General features: G+C 34.0%; 1 long non-coding RNA gene across 1 annotated transcript in view; it reads right to left on the bottom strand.

The window, feature by feature from the left end:
- Positions 1-1,515: 1,515 nt before the first annotated feature.
- Positions 1,516-11,014, bottom strand: part of LOC118743730 — a 39,944-nt gene continuing 30,445 nt past the window's right edge. The window contains exon 4 of the long non-coding RNA XR_004993497.1: positions 1,516-1,604. This is a non-coding gene — a long non-coding RNA (uncharacterized LOC118743730). The remainder of the gene's footprint in view (positions 1,605-11,014) is intronic.

Genomic DNA, 11,014 nt, shown 5'->3' with positions numbered 1-11,014 from the left:
GGAGTCCACAGACTCATTAACTGCTCGGAGAGACTCTAAACAATGAGTTAGTAATTAATAAATGGCAATCACAATATTTCAGGTTGGGATGCAAATAATTTTTTGAAAACTTCTTTTATCCATCGTCAACCATACTCTCTTTTCTCATTAAAAATATGATTAAGTTAAAAAAAAGTGTAGTCATTTAGCAGTCCAACTAAACTCACAAGTCAAAATACTCGACATTGCGCAAACCTATTTAATTGTAGCAAGTTGTTATTAAGTTATGAGCATACTTGTTGCACTTTGTCTACGTTGCCACACAAATAATATAATTAAAGTCAGTTGCAGTCTTTGTACAGTAACATGAAGTGCTTAAAAAATATGTAATTTGGGATGAAAAACTTCAGCAAGTTATGTAATTTTTTTCTGTTAATTTATTTTTTATTAATTTTTTTGCTCATTACCTAACCTTAAAAAACCACACTCATAAAAACCCAAATTTCATACTGTGCGAAAAATGTAAGAAAACACTGCAAGTGTCACCAAAATTTCCACCATTTTAATTATAATCTCAATAATAAGATGCAAGCTCTAAGTATCTAGGACTTACCGTCGATTTTTGGCATTTTCTCGGAGCAGCAAAAAAAGGGCCCCCAACAAACCAAGGAAATTTCAACGTCGAAAAGCTGCAATCAAAACAGACGGCCAATGGATTCGGCGTCCGACCCTCACACCTGCTGTGAGAGAACACTCTTCAACAAACCGACTTGCGCGATCAGTGGAACCACATTTCCCGCTCATTATTGGTACGATGAGGAGTGTGAGAAAATGCTTGAAATTCTGGCCGACAGAAAAAACACCCGAAATTTTTAGCAGAGAGTTGAGCGACTTACGGAAGGTTTCAAGACTCTTGTAGGAACAACCATGGTGACCTAGTGACCGATGTCCAGAACGTACTCAGATTATGGAGAGAACACTTTTCGATCCTTTTGAATGGCAGATGCACTGAAAGAAGTGGAGAAGACGAACCCGAGGTCCCAGTCGATGACGATGGAGTCGATATCCGAGCGCCTGACTATAACGAAAAGTGCCATAGCGGCTTGAGCTGACGGCCTGTCAGCTGAGCTATCTAATTACGATGGCAAGGAGGTAATAAGGTGCATGCCCGACGACTGGAATTCAAGTGCGCTCTGCCAAATCCACAAGAAAGGCGACCCCGCCAACTACCGCGGGATCAGCGTTTTAAGCATAGGTTGCAAGGTAGGGGAACGGTGCATGACGGTAGGAAGTTTAGTTTGGGTTAAAGTCTCACACTCACGGGGTTAGGCTTTCGATGCTTCCTCCTCGTAAAATAAACATGCTCAGTAAAAAGTTAACAATTTAAGTCGACGAATAGTTTATATCAACTTTTGTGAACATCTGTTTATTTGTTTTTTGTTCAACATATTTACCTCTATTGGTTACAATAGTTTTAAGGTATAATAAATAATTTTTTAGTAAGTTATTGGTTTTGATTTTTTTTTTGTATTATATTGAGCCCCACTCTTCCCCGTGCTCAGATAAAGAATCTTCTCCATCGTCCACAATGGTGTCAAAAAGATACTGAATATCCGCCTCGTCTTCTGCAGCACCCAATATGTAAAAAAAAGACATTCAAAATTTTTGTTTATCAAAATATTTCATTATGTTATCTTCTGTTACTTTTTATATGGAGTGAAAGATATTTAAGACTGTCGTTGTATGTATTTTGAAGCCTATTTCTTCTGTGAATTTACATACTTGAATTTTCGCGGTTAATATATTAACATTCTTAATTGACTAGCCCTCAAACAGTATTGATTTGAACTCATACCCCGTACCCTGGTTATGTGTTTACGTGGTATATTTTTGGTTATATGTTCTACGGTTAAGTTAATTTCACAGAAATTACTCATACGACATGTCAAACTTGAAGAGCCTGGCACTAAATTTTTATTTTTACAAAACCAACTGCAGAACTATTAGCTATTCCGGCTGCTATTGTTGTGAACAAAAATAAATATTATTCTAGCTGTCAGTTATAAATCAGTAAATAAATCAAAAACAAAATCAAAAAATTTAACAAACATAACAAATGAGTCTTTAGGCGGCTAAGGAGATCTGATTTCGTACAAGCTGATGTGCAACAATTGGCTATTGAATTGAAATTGGCATTCGCATTGTGAAGCAGCGACGCGTACTGCCACTTCAGAATAACTAACAATGCTTACTTAGCTTTGTTTAAGTTGCCAATGGCCATTGATATTTACAGTTATTGTGAATTATTGAGAGCGCAATTGTGTTGAGGGCAAAAGTTGTGCTGCGACATGAACACGTACGCACAAATATATGCATGTATGTACATAGACAAAATTAAAAAAAAAATGAGAATATCAGTGGTTATTTTTTTATTAAGTGGAACGGCAAAATATGGACAAAGTTATCATGAAAATTTTAAATCAAAATTTATGATTTTTTCAGGCCTTAGCTTAGTACTATTGATCATTTCTGGAAATTAACGCTGCTGTCGCTCAACATATTAATATTTTAATATGCTCACTCTATACAGATTTAAGCTTCAATTTCGTTTTGAAAAATTTAGGAACTTAATTTGGTGTTCATACCGCTCCCTCCATTGCTCGGTGAACGAATAATACGAAGTTTTCTCAAGTTCTCAAACATGAATGCTTAGGTTTCAGGCTGGGACACTGGACCATTGGCCAAAAGACCGACATATTTTGAGCCTCATAAAGAAAGGCCCGGGGACCGAAGAAACAACAAACAATTTTTATGGGTTATTTCTTAGACTAATTTGACAGCTTAGGGAAAACGCCAAGAGAGGGTCTGATAAGATCAATACATTTTTATGTGGACAAGTCTAGGGAAATCCTCTCTGAGGCAGACTTTCGATTCTCTACCTTGCAGCCTTGAATCCTTTGATAATCTACCCGATATTGATATGCAGTCTTGTAGCCAATTAAATTTTAGTATAACAAAGTGCAAGTTTCAAGCGGCTGAAAAATTGCGTTGATTTTTAATATTTTTTATGCTCACGTCTTTTTTCACTTTTTTCTTACGAAAGAAAATGCGAAAAACCGTTTTCAAAGAAAAAAAATATATATATATAAATTAACGCCAGTTTTGCAATCACTTAAAACTTGCACTTTATTATATCAGAATTTAATGGGCTACAAAACTGCGTGCTCAAAAAATTAAAAAAAAATTAAAAAAAAAAATTGTAAATTTGTATTATACTCATTTTACTCAACTTTGGTGTAAAAAAAAATCATAACTCAAATTATTGTAGAGTGCACCCCATAATACTATACTTCAATATTGCGCAATACTCAGAGCTACTATTGTGACTTTTTTAAATTTTTTTTTGGATTGGCATATCTTCAAAACCTTTTTTTTATCAAAAAATTTGTATGTGAAAATTTTTTCAAGAAAAAAAATGTTTAAAATATTTCTTTTCATAGAGAATTTTTATGTGTGTAATTTTTTCAAATTTTTTCCTCGCCCCGTTCTCGAGATATTTGGAAAACTATTAAATCGATTTGTTTTTGTTTTTGTGCTGTAAAGTTTTTAAAAATGTATTAATCAAACTCAAATTTCATATTTATATGTATATTATTTAGGTTAATTCATCAACCCTAAAAATCTGAAACAAATAAAACACATGAGCGTGAACCCCGTCCGTTTTTGGCGCAAGCAATACGGCGTCTAGTCATGCAAAAAATTTGAAAGTTTTTCTGTGTTTCAAAGCTTTGTAATTATGAGCAAATTTAGTAAATAAATATCCGAAAACAAAAAAAAAATCAAATCATCTAAAAATGTTTGTTTTTAATAAAAATTCTCACCGTGTCATAATTATAAGCGCGCCTCATATCGACGGGTTCTAGGAATTTATCTTTTTGTTATTTAATTTTAGCTATTTTTTTATACTTTAATATTTTATATTTTATTCTTTTTTTATATTTTATTCTTTAATAAAGACTGAATAAATTCAAGTTTCAAACTTTGTACAGCATTAAATCAAAATCAACAAACTTTTGTTAAAATGTCGAGGTTTTTGTTTAGATTTCTTAGAAAGATTTTGAGTGTGCAGTTTTATAGCCCACTCATCAGTAATTTTTTACATGGAGAGCAATGAGCAACAAAATACTTGCCAAAAATCAACCGTGAGCCCCAAAAATTGCAATTGAATGGGCTACAAAACTGTACACTTAAAAGATTCGAATTAAAAAGCTCCAAATTTTTACATACGGGTGAAGCAAATAAAAAAATTTTTAAAAATTCACCAGCAGATTTGGGCAGATGAATTTTCTTTTATTCAGTAATTAGTCGTTTTGTAAATCTAAGGCAGATTCCGAAAGCGTCCTATTGCTCTTTCATTTAACATCTCAAATTTACAAAATTTATTTGCATATTTTATTATTATTTTGCAAAATTTTGTACGTATTTTATTAACCTTCAGACGCAAATTCCATTTGGTTTTGCTGTAACTATTTTTGCACGTTCATATCTTTTCCTTTTGAATCTACAATAATATTGTGTTTGGGCGAAGATCACATTCCGTGTGTAAATAAAGAGGGAACTTAGGGTACAAGCCGTTGCTATAAACGGTTTTCGCTTCTCAGAAGGTCCCCTTAGCCAACTCAATGATGAAAAAAAGCCCTATTTGTTTTTTTTCGAATTCTGACCGCATTTTGGAATTTCGAATGCACTGTGCGATTCCAGTTAATTATATGCATATAACAACCGTCTCTGTTTATTTTCCTGCAATACCTTAAAATTCCGTTTAAATCGTCAGTCATAGACTGAATACCTCACACTAGATCGAAACTATCTACAAATGTATGTATGTATGTATGTATGTACATAAACACTTTGCCAATTACTTTTTGCAAATTCAGTAACCGCAGTACTTATACGCCATGACCGCCGGTCGACCTTGATAATAAAGCGAATCGGTTTTTGTTTACAAATCAAAGTGTTTTCTGCGGGCTGTAATTCTGCACAAAATCTACTGCAAAAGCTGCCAAAATGCACAAATCATGCTGGCGGGCTATACTAAAGTTATTGGATCGATGCAATTGGGAAAACAGAAATCACTGGCGCGCTAAGCGAAATCGCATACATATTCGTACATACCTATGTATGTGTGTATGTGCATATTTACATATTTGTTTAATAATGTTGGCATTTGACTAACAAATTCTACTGGGGTCATGAGAGAAGATACTGGCAATTGCAGTTGTACGTGAAATCAGTTTACGAAACAACTGTTTATTTGCATAAATCGCTATGAGCGCCCTTCTTGTTTGTAAAACATGGTTTTGTGACGAAAGAAGGCTTCATGAATCATATAAACTTTGGTACCTGGAAATATTTGTGTGGTGGCTGTACATGCATGCATGTTTGTATGTGTTTATTTACGCATACTGACAATAAAGTCTCTACACTTGGAGTTGTAATCGCAAATCAAAATTTGCAGGCGTTCGCAGTGATATATATATGTATATGTATGCATCAATGTGAGGCACTATTTTGTAAACCGAGCGATTCCATATAGTGACTCAAACAAGTGACCACGTGTTGATATTTTTTTAATATTTCCCAAGCTATTTTTTTGTAATTTTTTTATTTAAATATTGTCCACGCAATAACAGAAACTATGTAAACTATGCAAAATTTGGAAAATTCAAAAAATGTTCACAAAAATTTCAATCTTTTTAATCTGAATCTTTAGAACATTCATGGGTTTACACTTTTATATAATTTAAATCTAATGAATTCCGAGATTCAACCGCCTCAAATATTGCTTTTATTTAAAAAAATGTCTTTTTTTGTGGCGGCTTTTGCGGTGTTTCTTAACCTCGGGTTATGCTAATCGTAAAGACCTCAATTCAAAATGGAGCGAAAAGTACCCTCTGTTTTCCCTGCATACTATACATTTTTTACTTGCTCTATTTAATTATAATAATTATTTATAAGAAAGTGCCAGAAAAAAGTTTTCATTGAAAATTCTTATCTTTGCGAGCGCTAATTTAAAAATGAATATAGATGACCAATTTTTGTTTTGTGCCGACAACAAAATTTTCATATGGGACAAAGGGAAACAAATCAACGTTTTATTTGAAACATTCTATTCTACGAACTGAAGACCAGTTACACTTTGGTTTTCCATTCAAAAAAACGATTTGCAATCTTTGTTCCGCCCACTCGGAATGTTTTTGGAAATTTTTGTGATCTTTTCGAACTTTTTTGTCGCAATTTTTAGAAGTGGTTTCGGAATTTTTTCAGGGTTTTTCGAGATTATTTCCAAAACTTGTTGGGTTTTTTCCTGGAGATTTCGGAACTTGTCATATTCTATTTCGAGGTTTTTTTGTGGTTTTACTCTTGGAAAAAGTGGCCTTTCGAGAAGTCGTGTGATCTTAACCAAAAAGTTGTACTCTGGATTTTCACAGCAGTAGTACATCAAAGCTTATATTATAGTCTCTTGGTCCGTATGGCATTCTTACGAAATCAGTGTATTCAATAAAACTAGGCAGAAGGCCATATCAGTCGAAACTATTGTGGCAAGAGAACTTGCCCTACAGATGATCCTAATGTTATTACAGACAAATCTATTTAATTCACAATTTAACAGTATGTACACCACTTCAGTGTCTGCTGTAAAATGGCGGGAATTGGGTCATAGAAAGAGAGAAAGATCGAGCATTGCCGTAACAATTCTCGATTACCGTTCGCGATACAACAAGAAACCAATCATAAATGACCTGAAATAGACTTCTGGGGTTCTTCACCCGCCAATATGTGATTAGGGCAGGAAATTTGACTTTAATTGACACTTCACTGTTCAAATATATGTTTACTTTTATGTTGATTCTCGTTTTCGTGTAGGCTAGCTCTGTTGCTGTCCTCATAGCAAACTCACTTTCTTGAAATATGTTGCACTGGTCAGGTACTCTTACTGCCCGCCTGACTTTCAATTCCCGGCAGTATATTTCAGCACCTGCTTCCAATAGCTTCCATTCATAAACATAAGATTTAAGTAAAAGTTTGAAAAACACTTTTCTCTAAATTATTTTTTAAAGTTTATTGCCTGTTGACCACCATAAGCCAAATCGAATAGTTTCAAAAGGCTCTCGTTTAAAGGTACACCTGGGCGTATGAGCGTTTTTTTACTATTGATGGATGCTGAACATATGTATATGTATTAGAAATGAATGCGCAATCGATCGAAACCACATAGAATTTGTTATGAAAAAAGTAGAGATAAACTTACATGCATATTTCCTCTTCTTACGCCCTTACGCACACTTCAGTTAACACACTTAAAAAGCGTCCATTCCAGACACACCTGACATTCATATTGGCCACTCAAGTGTTATTAAATTGCCTGATGGCTTTTGTAAGAGGCAAGCAATGTATAAAAAGCTTAGAAAATAAATTAAATAAAACTCAAAAAGAATAAATAAAAGCCAAAGAAATTCGTAAAAACTTTGTCAGTGAAGAAAAGCATCAAATAAGCTGAAGCTGGTGAGCTGAAGATGAACATTGATAAAAGGTTATTAAGAAAAAGGTATGCGACAAAAAATACGCGAAAAAGGTAATTTCACAAAAGGTTATAGCAGTAAAAACTTAAAGGAAAAAATACGAAATGCAATAAAAAATGAGCAAAAACGCGGCAGAAGAAATAAAGCACACCTGCATTTTTATTTAAATAACTTTGCTATTACATATATGCAAGTACTCACACATACATATGCACGTACACCATCGAAAAATATATAAGTACGAATATGTAGTTTATTTTTTGACGCTCACACTTTTGCCAGTTTTTTCTGTGTAAAAATGGAATAAAAAACTTTTTGCTGGCCGTATTCAATGCTTTTTGTTTTTTGCTGTTACTTTTGTTGTTTGCCTGCCGGTGGACTTTTTGTGAAGGCAAGTTACTTAAATATATAAACTAATACGTACTACATAATTTATTTATAAGCCTCATTTTGCTTTGACGCTTTCATGTCTCGAAAAGATAAAAAGTGAACTTCAATAAACACACGTAAGTATGTATGTATATATGTAAATCTGCTGTAGCTGTGTATCATCAATTTTATAGGAAAAAGTAAAGTTCGTGTTTTTCATGAAAGTTAAAAAATGCTGCGATAATCGCAGGGGAAATCTGTTGTAGTCAAAACACGACTAGTCAATTACAGTTACACTACAAAAAAATGTCTACATTTAAGCTTGTAAGTTGGATACTAAATTCATTCCCTGTAGGTACAACCATTAATTGTGGATACGATTTTTCATAAGTTTCTTATGTTAGCTTTACGAAATTTAATGATTTTGGCTAGTTTGAATTGACTAGCCACCAAATAACTTCAAGCTACTAAATACTTAGACAAATAGTTCATTGAAATACTTTCGACTTGCTCAGTATCGGTAATATCAATAGCACTGCCATTTCATGTTTCTTTATTTATTTTTAAGAATTTTAATTAAAGCACAGTTTATTTGCTTTGTGAAAAACTAAAAATAATTTCAACAAAACAAATTTTTGTCCATATATATTGAATATGATTTCATTTATGTGGCTGCCTTAGCTGGCTTCGCAGCAGCGTATCCTGTGAACCCAACTTTCCAACACTTTGGTGACGGCTTCTGGCACTATCTCAGCTCAGAATAGCTTGTTCGATAATCACCTTAAAAACCTGAATCGCTAATTCGCATACAATCTGTCATTTACGGGACCAAATGGTCGAATGTGGCATGAGCTGTCTGGAATGACATGCAGTTATGCTGAAACCAAAGATCGTCAAACTTCAAGTCTTCAATTTCCGGCCATGAACCATCGTCGGTGGCTAAATGGCTTTTCTAGAAAAATGTTCAATGAAAAATGGGCCAATGATGCTACCGCTCCTAAATCTGGCCCAAAATGTTACCCTTTGAGCAGCGCTGGCCTCTCGACGATAACGTACGGGTTTTTTGATCCCCGGATGCCACAGCTTTGCTTGTTTAAATAGTCGCCGAAATGAAAATGCGATTCCTTTCGAGCACAATTGTTGTCCATTTGGTTTCATTGTTTCCCATTGTTGTCCAGAAGTAAAGTGATTGTCAAGATTTCCAGCGAAAAAGAGCTGTCATTGTCAAAATAATATTTGATAAAACTATGTGGTTGGATGGGAGCCTCCTGCATCTATTAGTTAATTGTTTTTTCCCATACATATTTGTTTGAATTTGCAGATTTTTTTCCCTACAAAAAGTGATTTTCAAGCAACAAAAAAAGAAAAATTTAATACACATCAGCTATGTTCACATAAATTACTTTACATATTTATGTACGTCCTTTTTCAAACCGCAACAGCCGACTGATTTGTTAGTTTTTCTGCTAAAATGCATGGTTTTGGATGTACATAACTACTATATATATATGTATGTAAGTATTATTTACTTTTCTATGCTTTTTCTTACACAAAAGTTTTTTATCTCTACACCCCAAAAGAAAAACTTCTCTTAATTGAAGAAAAACAGCAATCAAAATGAAGAAAAATGGGAACGAAACAGCACGAAAGGAGTTTTATCCTCTTTTCATGCCCCACATTTCTTCAAAATGATAGGTTAAAAAGTCGTAACTAATAATTTTTTGTTTTGTCACAAAATGATGTGGGAGTTGTAGTTCGATGAAAAAGTGAATTTTGAATTTTTTATTAGTTACGCCTTTTTGAATTTCAGCGACATTTGAAATTTATATTTATTTATTTTATTTCGTTCTCTCAATATTACGTTAAAATTCGAAGGAATTGAATATTGCAACCTACCGGAATGGCACGTACAGAATGCCATATCGACGCCTGTTTGGAATCTTAAATAGGATAGGCAGCATGCTAAATATCTCATTGACAAAATATAAAATATTGTCTGCCTGCATACATACATACATACATGTTTGTATACATGTGCTTGAGTGTGTTAAGGCGTTCTGTATGGAGACGTATGCAGATAGGCTTGTACAAAATCATCAAAGCTTTTCTTGAAGTCAGCCGTTGTATTTGCTAGAATATAGATTTTTTATTCATTATCTACGCGATTGTGTTAGTATGCGCTGCATATGACTGCCTGTAGCTTTTGTTTTGCCTTATACGCTTACTCGTATTTTGCATTGTAATTTAGTACATATTTTTTTAGGACTTTGTACACATATTTTTCTTTATTTTTTATATCCTTCCGTTGCTGCTTCGCTTTTGTCATACTAATCAGCGGTATAGTCATCATTATTATCCTTTTTAAGCTTAATGTCCTTCGTTGCGTAAGCTGAACTTGCAATTTTTTATTTTTTTAATTCTTGCATATGAATGGTTTGGTGAAAAGCGGGGAAGCCAAACAATTCACGCGTAAAGTGCGTGAGATGCCTTAATGAGTTGTGGAGAAGAGAAAGGAGACTAATTTAAGATCGTGTGAGTATATATGTATACATCTATATATATAAAATTCAAATTATGTATGTACCTATAGACACACTTGGCTCCTAAACGAATAAGCCGATCGTAACCAAATTTTACACACGCACTGGATATCTTCCAGGGATGGTCACAGGGTAAAAAATATTTTGATATATAAAGGGGGCATGGCCCCAAAACGTGGACCCGGGTAACCTTAGGATGTATTTGTTTAATATGGGTATCAAATTAAAGCTGTTCATGAGTGCTTTAAGATAGAGCAATTTTCATATAGCTGGGTGACTAGGGTCTCGAGATATAGACCAAAATGTGGACCTGGGTAACCTTGGGTGTATTTGTTCAATATGGGTATCAAATGAAAGCCGTTCATGAATGCTTTAAGATTGAGCACTTTTCATATAGCTGGGTGACTAGGGTCTCGAGATATAGACCAAAACGTGGACCTGGGTAACCTTGGGTATATTTGTTCAGTATGGGTATCAAATGAAAGCTGTTCATGAATGCTTTAAGATTGAGCACTTTTCATATAGCTGGGTGACTAGGGTCTC

Source organism: Rhagoletis pomonella, unplaced genomic scaffold (genome assembly GCF_013731165.1).
Source record: "Rhagoletis pomonella isolate Grant_MI unplaced genomic scaffold, Rhpom_1.0 Rhpom_scaffold_00007, whole genome shotgun sequence".
Lineage (NCBI taxonomy): Eukaryota > Metazoa > Arthropoda > Insecta > Diptera > Tephritidae > Rhagoletis > Rhagoletis pomonella.
The sequence above is the reverse complement of the archived record's forward strand: the minus strand, read 5'-3'. Positions and strand labels throughout refer to the sequence as shown.